Raw genomic sequence first — 16,816 nt, forward strand, 5'->3', positions numbered from 1 at the left:
TCACAGCAGTACTTACTTCGGACTCACCAGATCCACCTCCAGGAAGGCAGACACTCCCCTGAAATGAACACTTCCCAGAATAATACTGATCATAAAAACAAAAATGTACTAATAAATATGAGCAAACTATTTTTACCTGGATGCAAATTATGTTTTAAATACCTCTTATGAATGTACACATTATTGTAATTCCATTTTGTATTATAATTTTATATGTATTCTTCTCCGTTTTTTAGATCATGAGAAATGTAGTTTATACTCACATAATATATTTTCTATTACATAATATTTATGTAAATTTAGGATTATAATGAAAAATCCTCAAGTATGCTATACTAAAATGATTTCGTGTTTAGCCTTAGGTCTTATACTCATATATATACATATAACTCATAAAATATTAGTTCTTTATACAAATATGAACCAAACCTTTCTTCTTTAAATATCTCTTTGTAAAAAGAGATATTTAAAGAAAAAAAGACAATAAATTTAAGTTAATTTAAAAAAACATCTTAAAAAAATAATAACATATTATGGTAAAAAAAGCAATATATTATTTTTAAATGCTATTCTTAAAGTAATTCAAACAAGTTTAAAAATATAAAACCAGCAGTGAAAAAAAAAAGAATAAAAGTCTTTCAATTGAAATGTAAAAGAGCATCAGAAATTCAAATATATTAAAAAATATTTTGTACTTTCTCCAGCCTGTCAATATAAGTAATGTATTGTGGATTCCAAATTATGGATGCAAATTCTAGGTGAGTACTTACATAGCTATAATAGAGTAATAATGAATTGATTACAATGTCTGCTTTGTAATGACAAATGTATTCTTTATGTTTGTTGTTACTATGTAAAATACTATATTATATTTTGACAGACTAATAAAATGAATTTAATTATGATTCAAAGAGGTTGGACATATACTTGTATGATAGGGAGCAGATGATATTCCTAAAGAGTTAAAAGTTATACAATACTGTGTTGTGGGGTACATAAATTATTAGTTAAACGCTGAAGACATTTTGGTTTCGAACTTACAGTTTGTAGTTATGTATATTATTACATATGAAAGTTATAAGTATCTATTATGGTGTCTGTAAGAAGTAAGTGTATAATAAATGAATTTTTTCAGAAGAAATCTGTACAGTTTATATATAGTAAGCAATATTAAGTTCTGATGTTACAGTATAAATTGTTACTACAATTATTACAAGTTTATATATTTATATTAAAGAAAACGTAAAGTAAAGTGAATTCTGGTTCTTTTGTTTTACAAAGAGATATTTAAAGAAGAAAAGTTTGGTTCATATTTGTATAAAAGTACAAATATTATATGAGTTACATATAATATATGCGTATAAGACCTAATGCTAAGTAATCTCACGAAATGTAAGAAAGCATCAGAAATTCAAATGTTTTAAAAAATATGTTGTACTTTCTCCAGCCTGTCAATATAAGTAATGTATTGTGGTTTGTAAGTTATGAATGCAAATTCTAGGTGAGTACTTACATAGCTATAATAGAGTAATAATGAATTAATAACAATGTCTGCTTTGTAATGACAAATGTATTCTTTATATTTGTTGTTACTATGTAAAATACTATATTATATTTTGACAGACTAATAAAATGAATTTAATTATGATTCAAAGAGGTTGGACATATACTTGTATGATAGGGAGCAGATGATATTCCTAAAGAGTTAAAAGTTATACAATACTGTGTTGTGGGGTACATAAATTATTAGTTAAACGCTGAAGACATTTTGGTTTCGAACTTACAGTTTGTAGTTATGTATATTATTACATATGAAAGTTATAAGTATCTATTATGGTGTCTGTAAGAAGTAAGTGTATAATAAATGAATTTTTTCAGAAGAAATCTGTACAGTTTATATATAGTAAGCAATATTAAGTTCTGATGTTACAGTATAAATTGTTACTACAATTATTACAAGTTTATATATTTATATTAAAGAAAACGTAAAGTAAAGTGAATTCTGGTTCTTTTGTTTTACAAAGAGATATTTAAAGAAGAAAAGTTTGGTTCATATTTGTATAAAAGTACAAATATTATATGAGTTACATATAATATATGCGTATAAGACCTAATGCTAAGTAATCTCACGAAATGTAAGAAAGCATCAGAAATTCAAATGTTTTAAAAAATATGTTGTACTTTCTCCAGCCTGTCAATATAAGTAATGTATTGTGGTTTGTAAGTTATGAATGCAAATTCTAGGTGAGTACTTACATAGCTATAATAGAGTAATAATGAATTAATAACAATGTCTGCTTTGTAATGACAAATGTATTCTTTATATTTGTTGTTACTATGTAAAATACTATATTATATTTTGACAGACTAATAAAATGAATTTAATTATGATTCAAAGAGGTTGGACATATACTTGTATGATAGGGAGCAGATGATATTCCTAAAGAGTTAAAAGTTATACAATACTGTGTTGTGGGGTACATAAATTATTAGTTAAACGCTGAAGACATTTTGGTTTCGAACTTACAGTTTGTAGTTATGTATATTATTACATATGAAAGTTATAAGTATCTATTATGGTGTCTGTAAGAAGTAAGTGTATAATAAATGAATTTTTTCAGAAGAAATCTGTACAGTTTATATATAGTAAGCAATATTAAGTTCTGATGTTACAGTATAAATTGTTACTACAATTATTACAAGTTTATATATTTATATTAAAGAAAACGTAAAGTAAAGTGAATTCTGGTTCTTTTGTTTTACAAAGAGATATTTAAAGAAGAAAAGTTTGGTTCATATTTGTATAAAAGTACAAATATTATATGAGTTACATATAATATATGCGTATAAGACCTAATGCTAAGTAATCTCACGAAATGTAAGAAAGCATCAGAAATTCAAATGTTTTAAAAAATATGTTGTACTTTCTCCAGCCTGTCAATATAAGTAATGTATTGTGGTTTGTAAGTTATGAATGCAAATTCTAGGTGAGTACTTACATAGCTATAATAGAGTAATAATGAATTAATAACAATGTCTGCTTTGTAATGACAAATGTATTCTTTATATTTGTTGTTACTATGTAAAATACTATATTATATTTTGACAGACTAATAAAATGAATTTAATTATGATTCAAAGAGGTTGGACATATACTTGTATGATATGGAGCAGATGATATTCCTAAAGAATTAAAAGTTATACAATACTGTGTTGTGAGGTACATAAATTATTAGTTAAACGCTGAAGACATTTTGGTTTCGAACTTACAGTTTGTAGTTTATTTATTTATTTTATTTTATTGAATATTTGGGTAAATCATAAGAACGCAAATATTTCTTTTTTTTTAAAAATAAAAAATAAGTATTGAAAACAACAATTTTTTAACATAAAAAGACCAATTAAGTTTTCTTAAATTAAAAAGATATAAACATTAAATGTGACAAAAAAATAAAAAATAGTTAAGAATTTTAAGTGAGAAAAGAATAATTAGTTATGGATATTATTACATATGAAAGTTATAAGTATATATTATGGTGTCTGTAAGAAGTAAGTGTATAATGATTGTAATTTTTCAGAAGAAATCTGTAGAGTTTATATATAGTAAGCAATATTAAGTTCTGATATTCCAGTATAAATTGTTACAATAATATTTACAAGTTCATAAATGAATATTAAAGAAAACATAAAGTAAAGTGAATTCTGGTTCTTTTGTTTTACAAAGAGATATTTAAAGAAGAAAAGTTTGGTTCATATTTGTATAAAAGTACAAATATTATATGAGTTACATATATATGGGTATAAGACCTAATGCAAAACAAGAAATCGTTTTAGTATCGTTATCGTTTGAGAATTTTTCATTATGATCTTAAATTTACATAAATATTATGCAATAGAGAATATATTATGTGAGTATAAACTCCATTTCTCATGATTTACAAAAAGGAGAAGAATACATATAAAATTATAATACAAAATGGAATAACAATAGTGTGTATATTCATAAGAGGTATTAAAAACATAATTTACATAAAATTTTGCATACTATAAAACTATGTAATAGTACTTAATGTTTCCTAAATAAAAGAAAAAAATATTTCTTTCTCTTATTTCTGTTTACAGGATATCATGATTTGTTCACCAAAACACTAGAAATTGGCCCTGTGAAGGAATAGAACGCACCAAGATCAGTTACAAATAAAAATGTAGTTATTGCATATATTATTTTTATTTAATCAAAAATATACACCTTTTATTTTGTAAATTATTATGTAATGTATTTTTTAAAATGATTTGAGTATGATCTTCTTCTCTGGTCTCAATCCTGGGATTGGCTGGCAGCAATTCCTTTCATTCTCCTCCTCCATTCCTCCCTGTCTTGTGCGGCTCATTTAAAGTCAACATATGATGAGCAGCGCACGTCCTCTAATAGGTCCTCCAGGTACTCTCGGCGTGGGCATCCCCTAGAATTTGTTCCCTCGGTCATCCCCTCCATTGCACATGCAGGCCTTCTTGACGTATTACATGACCGATCCATTTTGCTCGCCTTTCGGACAAGGTCTTGAGCAGGTGCCTTCCACCTTCGATTATTTGGAGAACCTCCTCATTTGTAATGTGGTCTCTCCAGGAAATTCCTAGTAGTCTTCTATAGGACCACATCTCAAAAGCCTCTAGTCTCCGTTTATCTCTTTCGGATAGGCACCATGTCTCGCAGCCATACATCAAGATACTCCATAAACAGGTCTTGATTAGGAGTATTCTTAGTTTTAGGTCTATATTATTTGATTCTTTTATTTTGGACCTTTTATTAAATGCAAGTCTAGCTTGATGTATACGGCTGTCGACCTCGCTCTTAGACCGACCGTCCCATGTTATTTTGCTCCCGAGGTAGAGAAACTCCTTGGTGTTCTTTAGTGGTATTCCCGACATCACTACTCTCATCTGGTGTTGAATTCGGCCTACAGTCAGTAGCTTTGTTTTGTCTTTATTTATCTTCATACTGTAGTTATTTTGAAGAATGCTTTCCATAGTTGTAAGGGCTCTTGCAGTTCTTCTTCACTTTCAGCAACCATAGCAATATCGTCAGCAAACCTTATCATATCCCATTTAGTATGATATCAATAACAATAATTAGAGGATTAAATAAACTAAAATTAGTTATTATATAGATGTGATTATAAGTAATTATGATATTTTACAAATTGCAAATATTTATTTATAAATCCAACATACTCAAGGAATACTATTTAAAAGTTTAACATATAACATCAAATCAGAGAGACTAAACATATATTATATTAACTATAAATCATATATTTGTTTTTACATTATAAATTTAAGATGTTTCTATCCACTTGTATCAAACACACACTCACCCTTTCCACAAACCCACCCTCACACTCATATACACTAACTCTCATATTCACATACCTACCAAAACCTCACTCCACTCCAGCAATATTACAGCACATTTAAATGAAAGCTTTCTCTCACTTTCTAAGACTTGCAAATAAATAATACAATAATAAGCTCCACTCGTTTGACGATAACAGCCGAACCTCGCTTCTAAGTTATCGTTTTGAAATTTACTCAAGAGTAAATATTCTACTTTATGCATGGAAAATATATATAGGATAATCATTGAAAACGCATCCAATGTAGTAATGGGGGATTTAAATTTTTGTACACCTAGAGACTAACTCTCAGGTATTGAGAGTCTCCAAGTTTTTAACCAAAGGGACATGTTTCTTAGAAAATTTTTATGATCTACACTATCTTCTCTAATGGGTTCCTTGTGAAGATCGTTGAATCTCTGAAATTCAAATACACTTTACCCATTTACAATCTTCCACCATCTACAAAATATACTTTTAAAATCTAGAGTACTCTCGGGTTCTACAAACAGTTCTGGATTTTTAAGCGCTACGCACTTTAAACCCACCAATTGTTTTCTCATTAAAAACTTTAAACTCTAGGGATACATTTTGTTTTAGAATGTTGCTTGGATATAGGACTTTGTATGATATCATGTGCCCAAATTTGATCAAGGTTTTTTTTTCAAGATCATTAATGAATTTCGAATGTTGAAATTGAGCGTCTAATATTATACTGAAATCATTTAAATGAGGATTATTTTGAATTGATCCAATTATTGCAAACACACTTAATTAAATGTAAGTACAGGATCAAATTTGAAAAATAAAGTTCTACTATTATCTAAAGGGTGAGGTAAACTAGGGAGTAATATTTTATCTGTTTGAAACAATTCAAATGCCTTTTTTGTTAATAGCATTATTATCGGATATCAAAGATATTGTGTAGTAGGCCTTGTATACAAACTCCTGACGTCACTGCAACCTGTGAAGATCTATTGTGATGGATTAAATTAATTTAAAACAACTACTGCACAACATCATTATACTTACAGAGGAATATTTTTCTTTAATGAAATGAACAAAGATAATAAAAAGTACAGTCAGGAATACAATATACATAAGAAAGAAGTAAAAAATTACATCTATAATTCTTCTTTATGTAACACTGATTGAAAACATCGTTAATATCTTTTTTGTAATTTATTTATGTTATTCTAAAATAATCTATTATAAGACGTCACTCCCCATTATGTACACAAGAATTGTTTATTTCTTTTACGTAATGGGAAACGATAATGTAAATATATGTAATTGATTAATGAAAAAAATTGTATTTAATATTGTATTTAAATTTGTTATTAATAAATTAAAAAAAAAAAAATCTATTGCACCTATAACTTTAAGAAATCCTCTCATACAAAATAAGCCGGATATAACTACATTTGTTCTGGACACTGGCTTCATTATAATATAGTCCGGTGTTTTTCATGCCAATTGATGTTGATGTTGAAATAGTTTGGTGACTAAATTCGTGTATATCAGCAGAGTCGTCTTGAATCTGGAAGATTTATCAAAAGTTAATATCTATAGGCATTAAACATTTACGTATTTAAAATTGTCAAATGAATTGACAGAAACGATACTTACATATTGCCAAAATTATTATTCATTACATACCTCATTACTATCCCAGTACCGAATAGCAAATAGGCCCTGGAGTTCTACTGGTATTTTCTCATCTCGTTTGTGTCCTTCCAAATCGAGTTTTACTAGAGTAATTATGCGCCTCATATTTTCCTTCGAAAAACAGTATTTCTCCTTGAATTCACTGTCTTAAAAATCTTAAAAAGAGTTGACTCTTTTTTTAATACAATTTTCGTGCACGAGAAGGTCGCATGCCCTCGAAAATGTTTAAAATTAAATAAAACTGTGACAAACTATTCATAAATAACGACAAATATGACAGATCGCATTCTAGGGCATATTTTTGACAGATAAGCTGCCGTGGCCGCCAGATATGACAACGTTTTCCTAGGAAACCACTCTCTAGTCACCGTTTCGGCGGCCGTTCACCGCATCACCGTTCGTACGGCCGTTAAGATATCGGCACCGTTTTCCTAGGAAACCCAAGCTTAACGTTCCAATCGGTAACATCAATGTTTTTTTTATAAACAAACTAGCGTACTTGACAGACGTCTTACTCGTACGTTGGCTAGCCTGCTATTAGCTGGTTGAACCAACGGTTTTTCATAAATAAGGACACACGTTATTTAATTTGGACTTTTTTGAGCTATTCATGATAAGGGCTATTTTTTCGTTTTATCTTCTCATCTGATTGGCTAGTCTAGAGCTGACTTGTCTAGAGTCCTCGTTGTGCTCATACCAAAATTGTGCAAAAATGACTGCTACACTGCCATAATACAGGGAAAAAATACGGGAATACGTGTCAATAAAGAAAAATCAGACTGCGGTTAATCTAAGCCTTCTAAATTTTGACACTCAACTTATGCCGTATTTGACGTGAGTTTGACATTTAATTCGAAACTAAAGTAAATGAAAAGAAAAATGCCTGTTTGTGTCGTGAAAACGTGCAAAAACTGTTCGCATAAAAGGAAAAAGACTTTTTATTGATTAGTAGGTACCTAAGTACTAACAATATTTTGATTTTGTCCAAATTTTTGGAGACAAGGACTGGATTCAACTCCCTGGGGAGCTGTTAACATTTACTTATTACAACAGAGGTGAATAACATCAGGCGTTGGCTAGTATGTAGGTGAAATAATTCAATTAGATGAATCTCACTCGCATAAATAAAGGTTTCAACTCTTTAACTTCACAAACATCAACAAATAAAAAAATTGAAGTAATATAGATGTTTAAATATGGGCAGAATGGTGAATGTTACACAGTGAGTAAATTGGCCACTTAAACCAGCCAATAACAGGTAGTAAGCCCTGCAGATGCCTAGACATCTATATTGCCTTCTTTAAAGTGTTCTTCATCTCTGTTGTAATATGTAAACCTAGGTACTAGTTTATGGTTAAATTCCAAAACATAAAATAATTATTTTTCAAACACCCTTTTTTGCAAATGTCAAACTCTACATTACTGGTTCATTTTGTGTACGAAACCGTTTTTCTTAAATGTATCAAATGTCAGTTTAAATTATTTAAGCATTACTAAAAATCCACTAAAAATAAATTAATATATAGGAATTAAAAAGTTGGAAAGAAATTAATCAATTAAATTTCCATTAAAAATAATTGTTGTTTGTAAACGTCAAAATTCAAACCTTTTTAAAATTAAAAAAAAACTACATCTACATTTTAGTCGAATGCAACCCTGGAAAATCAATAAAAAATACACATATACTTCTAACTTTTCTTCCACTCAACATATTGAAGATGTTATTATTTATAAACCTTGAAGACGTAAATTAGAAAATTTTGCAGAAAACTGCATGTAAATCTGTCAAGCCATTTTCGAGTTTTTGCGAGACTAATAAAGGCGATTCATTCTTATATAAATAGATATACCACAAATCTGACCCAAAACGGCTAAAAATCAAACTTACACGAAATACGCAATAAGGCACATATATTTTATAAGATGCTCTCTGTAGCAAATATTAGATACAAGAATTATCCTTTATAATATTAAATTTACATATTCGATCCTTTCCTCAATATTTCGATAAAACCTTCCTTTTTTCATATCCCCATTTCCCTATACACGGTTTTTCTAGGGTCAAATTTATTGGGTGAGTGTAGATAAATCACATTGAAATTCCGACTGACCTTAGAATCTTAGAACAAACTAGTTATGTTAAAACAGAACAAGGGTTGGCCTTTTGACTCCCTGGGACTTTGCTGCTAAAAATACGTTTAAGTGATTGATCATTACGTGGTCTTGTCAGTAATCTCATGATTAATGTAAAATATATATTCAGCTACGTGTTTTTACCCTCTCCACATTATCATCATAATTTTTAAGTTATTATTTTTCTGTCAAGCCTTTTGTCTTCGGCACTCTATTCACATACAAAAAGCGTCTGAAGTATAATTATTTTATTGATTCATTTGGTGTTTATTTTGTAGAACTCCATATTTAAACTTATAATTTTTGAAATCAAACACTGATTTGAGTCTACTGAACACTTTATTTTATTTTTACAAATTTAAAAACAAAAATTTCGTGACAATTGTTTCGCCTTGTTAGGGTATTTTCAAACAAGGGACTTTCGTTTGGGACATTCGTTTGAAAATACCATAACAAGGCGAAACAATTGTCACGAAATTTTGATTTTTATATTTGTAAAAATAAAATAAAGTGTTCAGTAGACTCAAATCAGCGTTTGATTTCTAATATTATAAGTTTATAATTATTTTTATTATAATCATCATCATCATCATACCCTTATGATGATTAGTTTTATTGTCAGGAATATAGAAAAGATTAGACAGTCTAGTTGGTCTCGAGAGGACACGGTAAGCACGTAGATTAATTAGTTCTGTTCTAACCAACCATTGTTACAATTGGTCATAGATTTCTCTTATTTATGTTAGCGGGGCAAAATAACGAAATGTTTAAAGAGGCTTAATAATTTGAAAATGCAAATTAAAATAGTATTTTACTTCTTTGAGGAATTTTTTTTCTAAACACTAATTTCCATTATTATTTTTTATTGTTTATTTATATTTACATATTTATTTTAGCAATTTTGATGATGAAAGATGATAAAACACGGCAGTCTGCTTTTTGCCGTTTTGAAGTTTAAAATGCAGAAATTATCGCAATAAACTATTTTATATTTTATTACAACATGGAAGTCCGCTTTCGTCATATTTTTTTTAGAAATCTGAAGTCTACTTGGTTGCAATGCAAAAAATATCAGTCTTTACTGTCTGGACGCATTACTACGGCGCCGTACGCCATATTTTTATTACGGTTTGTACTCAAACTTGAAATTTTTGTCTAGATATGGACCACGAAAGACGTATTTTTCTTTTGTTACTAAGTAATACGAATATTTTGAGAAACATCGAGTGCCGAGCGGGCGCACAGTACACGGCACCGTACCGCGGCACAGCTCCGCGTCGTAACACGGTGTGGCGCCGCGCCATGGTGATGTGTGTGATTTTAATATGTAGTTCATTTATCAAAATAATTATTATTTTACCGTGTAAGTTTGAAATGGTCTCATTTGGTTAAAAAGCTATAATGTTTTGGAAATAGCGCAACCACAAAATGTTGTTTCCTGAACATTTAGTCCAATGTGACTCCTGCGGTTTATCCTTTGAGGTGCTCATATACAATTGGTTTGATGAGCAGTAAAAGAATACAAATGTAATTTTGATGTTTTTTGATGATATTTCTTAATAAAACTCCATAGTTGATGATTTTGATAAAATTTTATTTATTTATTTATTTAATGCACAAAATACACAATTTTACATAGACACAATTATATGTTTTTTATGTCCCGACTTGTTAGAAAATTCCGTGTTAAGTCGGTACTCTTCGGTATATAAATCAAAAATATTTATTTACATATTAAAACAATAAACAGGTAATTAAAACAATATGCAAAATAATCAAAACAATATACAAAATAATAATAGAAAAATAAAAATAATAAAAATTTATAATACATGTCGAAAATGGAATCAAAAGTTATATAATAATACGTATGACAGTGATGACATACACATATACAATATACGTATATGGATAATAATGAAAACAGCAGCGATGTTATGCATTTATTCCCGAAGCAATCTCATACAGTGGTCTCTACCCCTCGATACAATCCAACTATGGATCTTCATCTTAAATATAGACGTTGTTTTGGAGAACTTTATATGTTTATCCAAGACGTTATTATAAATAAATTATAAATAAAATTATAAATAAAGTTTTCAATGAACCTTCACGGTTTAGTTTTATTTTTTTATTATTTTGACCAACGACCGCTTTCGCCTTAGTAGACAAATTGGTAAACTGCTTACATCATTTACAGCTTTTATACTATTTCTAACATATTTTGGAGATAAGGAGATCAAATAAGTATTTTAACGGGGGAAAAAAAACATAAATATTTACAACTAGTTTGCTGAACAGTTTATTTTTGAGATATATTAGACCAAAATTGGGATTAAGTATTTATTATTTAAAGGTGGAAAATACACATTTTAACAGGTCAAGTGAGCACGATACTTTGATTTTATAACAGGGAAATTTACATACCTCTAGATAAAAAACAAAAAAAAATAAGATTCGTACTTAAATAATGCATTTGTTTATGGAATGAAATAATTTATTTTGATATTTAATTTTATGTTAATAATTTTATTTTAGTAGTAAATAAATAAATAAAACGGAGCGTAGTTTATATATTAAATCAAGGGTTTAAGTAAAGGAGAGTTCGAGAATTCCAATTGCTGTTTAATTATTACTACATTAAGTTAAATCCTACTTATTTTTAAAGATTCTTATTTATCTGATTTTTTAGTTTTGTTTTAAAAGTATAATAATTCAACATTATTTTTGCTGTCAAAAGTATGGTTATTAGAGTTTAAGTGAGTTGGAAAATTAGATTTATCATTTTTTTTATCTACAGTAGGCAATGTGTTCTTTGAGTCTTGTTTTTATTGATTTACTTAGACCTATATACATTGCAGCATTTTTTTTTTTTTTAATACTTTTTTAATTTTGTCACTTTTGTTACGTTTATAATTAAATTTTACCAAATAATTCCATTTATTTTTATGATCTATTAGAAACAAACCATTCGTTTTTGTTTCGACTGAACTTCTTTTTTGTTTTAACATATGTATTTTTAATTTTTACATTATCGACATGCATTATTGACGAAGTCTTTATTAATCATTATATGAAAATGCGGTATCAACAAAATCAAGAAAGAAGCCCTGAGCTGGTTTGGACATGTAGAGCGAATAGACAGCGAACGAACGGCTAACAATATTTACGATGCGAATGTTGATGGATGCAGAAAAAGAAGAAGACCGAGAAAGACATAGCATGACCAAATCCAACAAATCTTGGAGATGGACATGTTAAAAGTCGGTATATTCGGCGCGCGCACATGAGAAGATGTATGAATGTAGAAGAAGCGGATATGTATTCAAAAATAGAGTGATGTGGCGTTCTATTATCTCTGCCTACCCTTACGGGACATGGCGTGATAGTCTGTTTTTGTTTGTTCAAAAAATATTTTTTATTTATTTATTTAACTTTTTGTACATAATGTTATTTGTACATTGGCGGGCTTATTGCCAAATGGCAATTTCTTCCAACCAACCAATAAAATAAAAGTTTAATTTTTAAAATTCAAGTTACAGAACATATTCAATAGAAAAAAAAAGATTAAAAAGTTAAAAATATATAAAAATAGAAATAAACGTATTTGTTTATAAATTACCTTAAATCAAAACTATTACTCAATGGGAAAAAGGAAATAAAAGGAAAGAGGAAAGGGGAAAGGAGGAGAGATTAAGGAAGAGAAAGGAGATGTTTCTTCAGACGTGATTTAAACAGAGATAATGTAGCAACATCTTTGATGGTGGATGGGAGATGATTCCACAGTCGAGCCGCATGGACACTATATGAGTTAGAGAAGAAAGAGGAATTGTGTATGGGTATTAAGAGAGTGCCTTGAGAATGAGAAAGAAGATATGATTTAATTTTTCTTTTCAAAATTCTCAATAACATAGTTGATTCGCCGTATCTTTTACAAATTATTGGTTTCCGTTGTCTTCTTCGCTATACTAGATTAAATTCCCTTTTTTATGTACCAACTGGTAAAAACAATTATACCTCGAATTCATTCATTAGACGTACCTGTAGAAATTATAACGGACTCAGTATTGATGTAGACATTTTTAACTGCACGTTGCATTTGTACAGAAAATTTCTTCATGGGGTCGATTATTTGGGATAGTTGCTTAATGTACATCTTGAGTGGTTTATGCTATGTATATGTGCCATATGTAATGTATATGTTTGTGTATGTTTTATATGTGCGTTCATGTGTGTGCGTGGATGGCTCGGAGTGTACATTCGGTACTTTTATTTATTTTAATTTATTACCTCCATGGAAAACGCAAATGTCAACAATTATCCTTTTCTCACTTAAAATTCTTATTTATTTTTTATTTTTTGTCACATTTAATGTTTTTATCTTTTTAATTTATGAAAACTTAATTGGTCTTTTTATGTTGAAAAATTGTTGTTCTTAGTACTTATTTTGTATGACTGTATGTTTTCTAAATAAAATAAAATAAAAATAAAAATAAAGAGGTAAACCATGAATACTCTTTATATACATATTATATCCTTCCCAAGTTCGTTTGTAGGCTTCAAGTCAAGTTCCAAGAGAGTTCCTGGGTAAATTTTTCGTCGCCTCGCGTGATTCTTTGTGAAGAATCCATTATTTTACGTTTACTATGCGAAAGTCGTATTTTTAAAAACAGCTCGAGGAATGACTTTTTAGCGTGTTGGATTATAAAGAATTTTATTTCGCTATATACACGTACGCCCGGTGATAATATTACTCGGAATAATTATTTTAGCCCTTTGATGTTCCTGGTTTATTAAGATAAATAAAACAGAGATGGAGAACATTTTACAGCAGGTAATATGGAAGTCTAGGCATTTACAAATCTTATGACCTGACATTTTCTGGTTTTAGTAGCCACTTTACGGGGTGTGTTACATTCACCGTTCTACCTAGGTTTGAACATAAATATTTCTTCAATTCTTCCATCTAATGATATTTAGGAAGTACAACAAAAAAAAAAAAGTTACTTTTTTCAAAGAAATATTTACGTTCTTATGATTTAATAATTAAAATTTCGGGGCCATTTCATTAAATTTTAAATAACTTACTTTTAGAAAATACGAATCAAGATGTTGGAGAGTGGGGTTTGAACGTCGGACCGTTGATCCGTGAATAGTTTGAACGTTGAACGGGACCACAACCCGATTTAAGTTAAAAAGCCGAAACCTCTTTTTATTGATGCGGGTGAATATTTTTATTTAAATTCAAACCTTTTAATACTAATGCCGGGAATAATTTTTTTAATATACAGCCGGATGCATCTCACCCACGTGATAAAGGTTTCAGCTCTTTTCCTTCACAAAAGTCAACAGATGGAAGTGTTGCGGAAATGTGGTTGTTTAAACATTAGCAGAATGGTAAATGTTACACAGTGTGTAAAGTGGCCACTTAAACCGGCCAATGACAGGCCATAAGCCCTGTAAATGTCTAGACTTCCATATTTTTTTTTTCAAAAATGTTTTCCTTTTCTGTTGAAATAAATTTAGTAAATATTAGTATATAATTTATTACTTAACGACTTTTTGTGTCTACTGCTTTCAAGACATATGTACATGTCTCTTCGTCGGGACGTTTACTACACTAACATACAAATACTAAAATACACTTTCACCTTCTCCGTAGTGTACATAGTATTAACGAAAACATACATAAATTACATGCAGAGTTATATGAATATGTACACCGCGTCCGAATATGTATTAAAAATAGGTTTATAATATTTTATGAGATAAAATGGGTGAGGAAAAGGGTTTTGAAAAGAGAGTGTCTATGAGGTTGAAAATTACGTGATTGGTTAATTTTTAAATCAAAAAGTGGACTTTATTGAAGAGATATTTGATCATTTATTAGATTAGTTTCGAAACCGGTGTACAAAAAAAGTCGGTAAATGGTTTAATACTAATATTTATTTATTTCACATTAATTTAAATGTTTGACATTTGATAAATATTTTTTTATACTAAATCAGTAAAAAAAACGCATTTAAAATTATGCAGTAATACCTAATTAATTTAATTATTTTTGCCTAAAGTACATTTTAAATCAGATTTGCGTCCCTTAGGGCTGACGTGAATTGCCACAAACAGTCAGCAGCGGACGTCTATCGATAGGCATACGTCGAGAGCATATTTATTTACAGTATATTTTTTTACATTTATTGAGCTATAAGGCCTAACCCTATGGGACCAAAGTTGTTGAGTTAGGAGAAAAAAAAACTTAAACAATACCATCGTTTAATTTACTTATTCATTCAAAATTACACTCGTTAAAATATTAATGAACTTTTTTAGGCTTTTTAGACTGTGCCCGTATCAATCCATAATAACTACCAATAAAAAATACATGGTAAAATTTATTAAATTAAATTATATTCACATGTAATGCAATAGATAATAGAATAACAATTAAAAAAACAAATTTTAAATATGTAAAACATAATACAATTCCAAAGAAGATAATGTAAAAAAAAACATTTATAAATATTAAAATACAAATTATACAGATTTAGATTCAGACATAATCAATTAAACAAATTAATACTATCATTGAAATCAATTTTAAAAATGTATATAAAAACATTATTGAGATATGGTTTATAAAAACTCACACCACACTGTGGTAAAAAATGTGAGTAATAAATAATATGCCGAATGACAGTGAGTATTTAATTAAGTCATACAAAAATACATAGTGAAATAACATAAAAATATCAAGATATAAAAAGTATGAAAGGAAAGCAGATTAGTAAATTTATGAAACAAGATTTCTGACTTGGCTTATTTTTCTTGAATGCTCACGATTTTTTATTGTTTAAAAAACATTACTTCGATAATACTGGCTCTTCTGTCACGTCTCTTTTACTTTAGAAGGTTCTAGATCATTATTTTTCGCTTTATTCCAATACACGAACATAATAATATGTCATGTGATGGAGTTACTTTACTTCTGACATTAATTCTACTTTCAAAAGATTTTTATTAGTTTATAAAGGTCACAATTTTTGTACATGGGCTGGTTTATTTTTCAGTAATCCTTTCTTCAAAGAAATGGCTTTTAAAATAAAACGTATTCTGACGTATTCTGAATACAAAATTTGTTTATTCTTAGGTTTTCATGTAAACAACGTGATATTAAATTAAATTAATATTTAGTATTTATTTATGCTTTTTTAAGTTAGTTCATAACATCTTAAGAACAAATATGAACTTCCATCTACAGGGTGATGTTATAAAAAAACATAAATAAATATATATATTTCAATCTGTTACAAACAACTTACAAATTTCCTTCAGAAAAACAACTTATTCAATTCGCAAAATACAAGCACACAAGATGATAAAGCTAAATAAACTTTGCTCAATTATAAAAGTTTCGACGATGGTGATAAGTGTTTAGGTATTTTTGTTGACTAAAGAAAAGCTTTTGATTATATGTCTCATGACAAACTAATTAGTAGTTTTTTTTATTTTATTTATTTACGCTTTTTATCAAAATGCAATTTTACGTTCACTTTGCCCAGCTAACAAGGGTAGATACTAGATACCCCGTTCCAAGCTAGGCAATGACATTCTAGTATATGATA

General features: G+C 28.8%; 1 long non-coding RNA gene across 1 annotated transcript; it reads right to left on the minus strand.

Annotated features, from left to right (window-relative positions):
* Nucleotides 1–988: 988 nt before the first annotated feature.
* LOC148276078 (uncharacterized) lies at nucleotides 989–7,507 on the minus strand. Its single transcript, XR_015823868.1, has 2 exons — nucleotides 7,053–7,507; nucleotides 989–6,933 (listed from the first exon to the last, which is right to left on the minus strand). It is a non-coding gene; the product is annotated as an uncharacterized LOC148276078 (long non-coding RNA).
* Nucleotides 7,508–16,816: the final 9,309 nt, after the last annotated feature.

Source organism: Micrasema longulum, unplaced genomic scaffold (genome assembly GCF_059751315.1).
Source record: "Micrasema longulum isolate JH-2025_06_02 unplaced genomic scaffold, ASM5975131v1 h1tg001286l, whole genome shotgun sequence".
Taxonomy (NCBI): Eukaryota; Metazoa; Arthropoda; class Insecta; order Trichoptera; family Brachycentridae; genus Micrasema; species Micrasema longulum.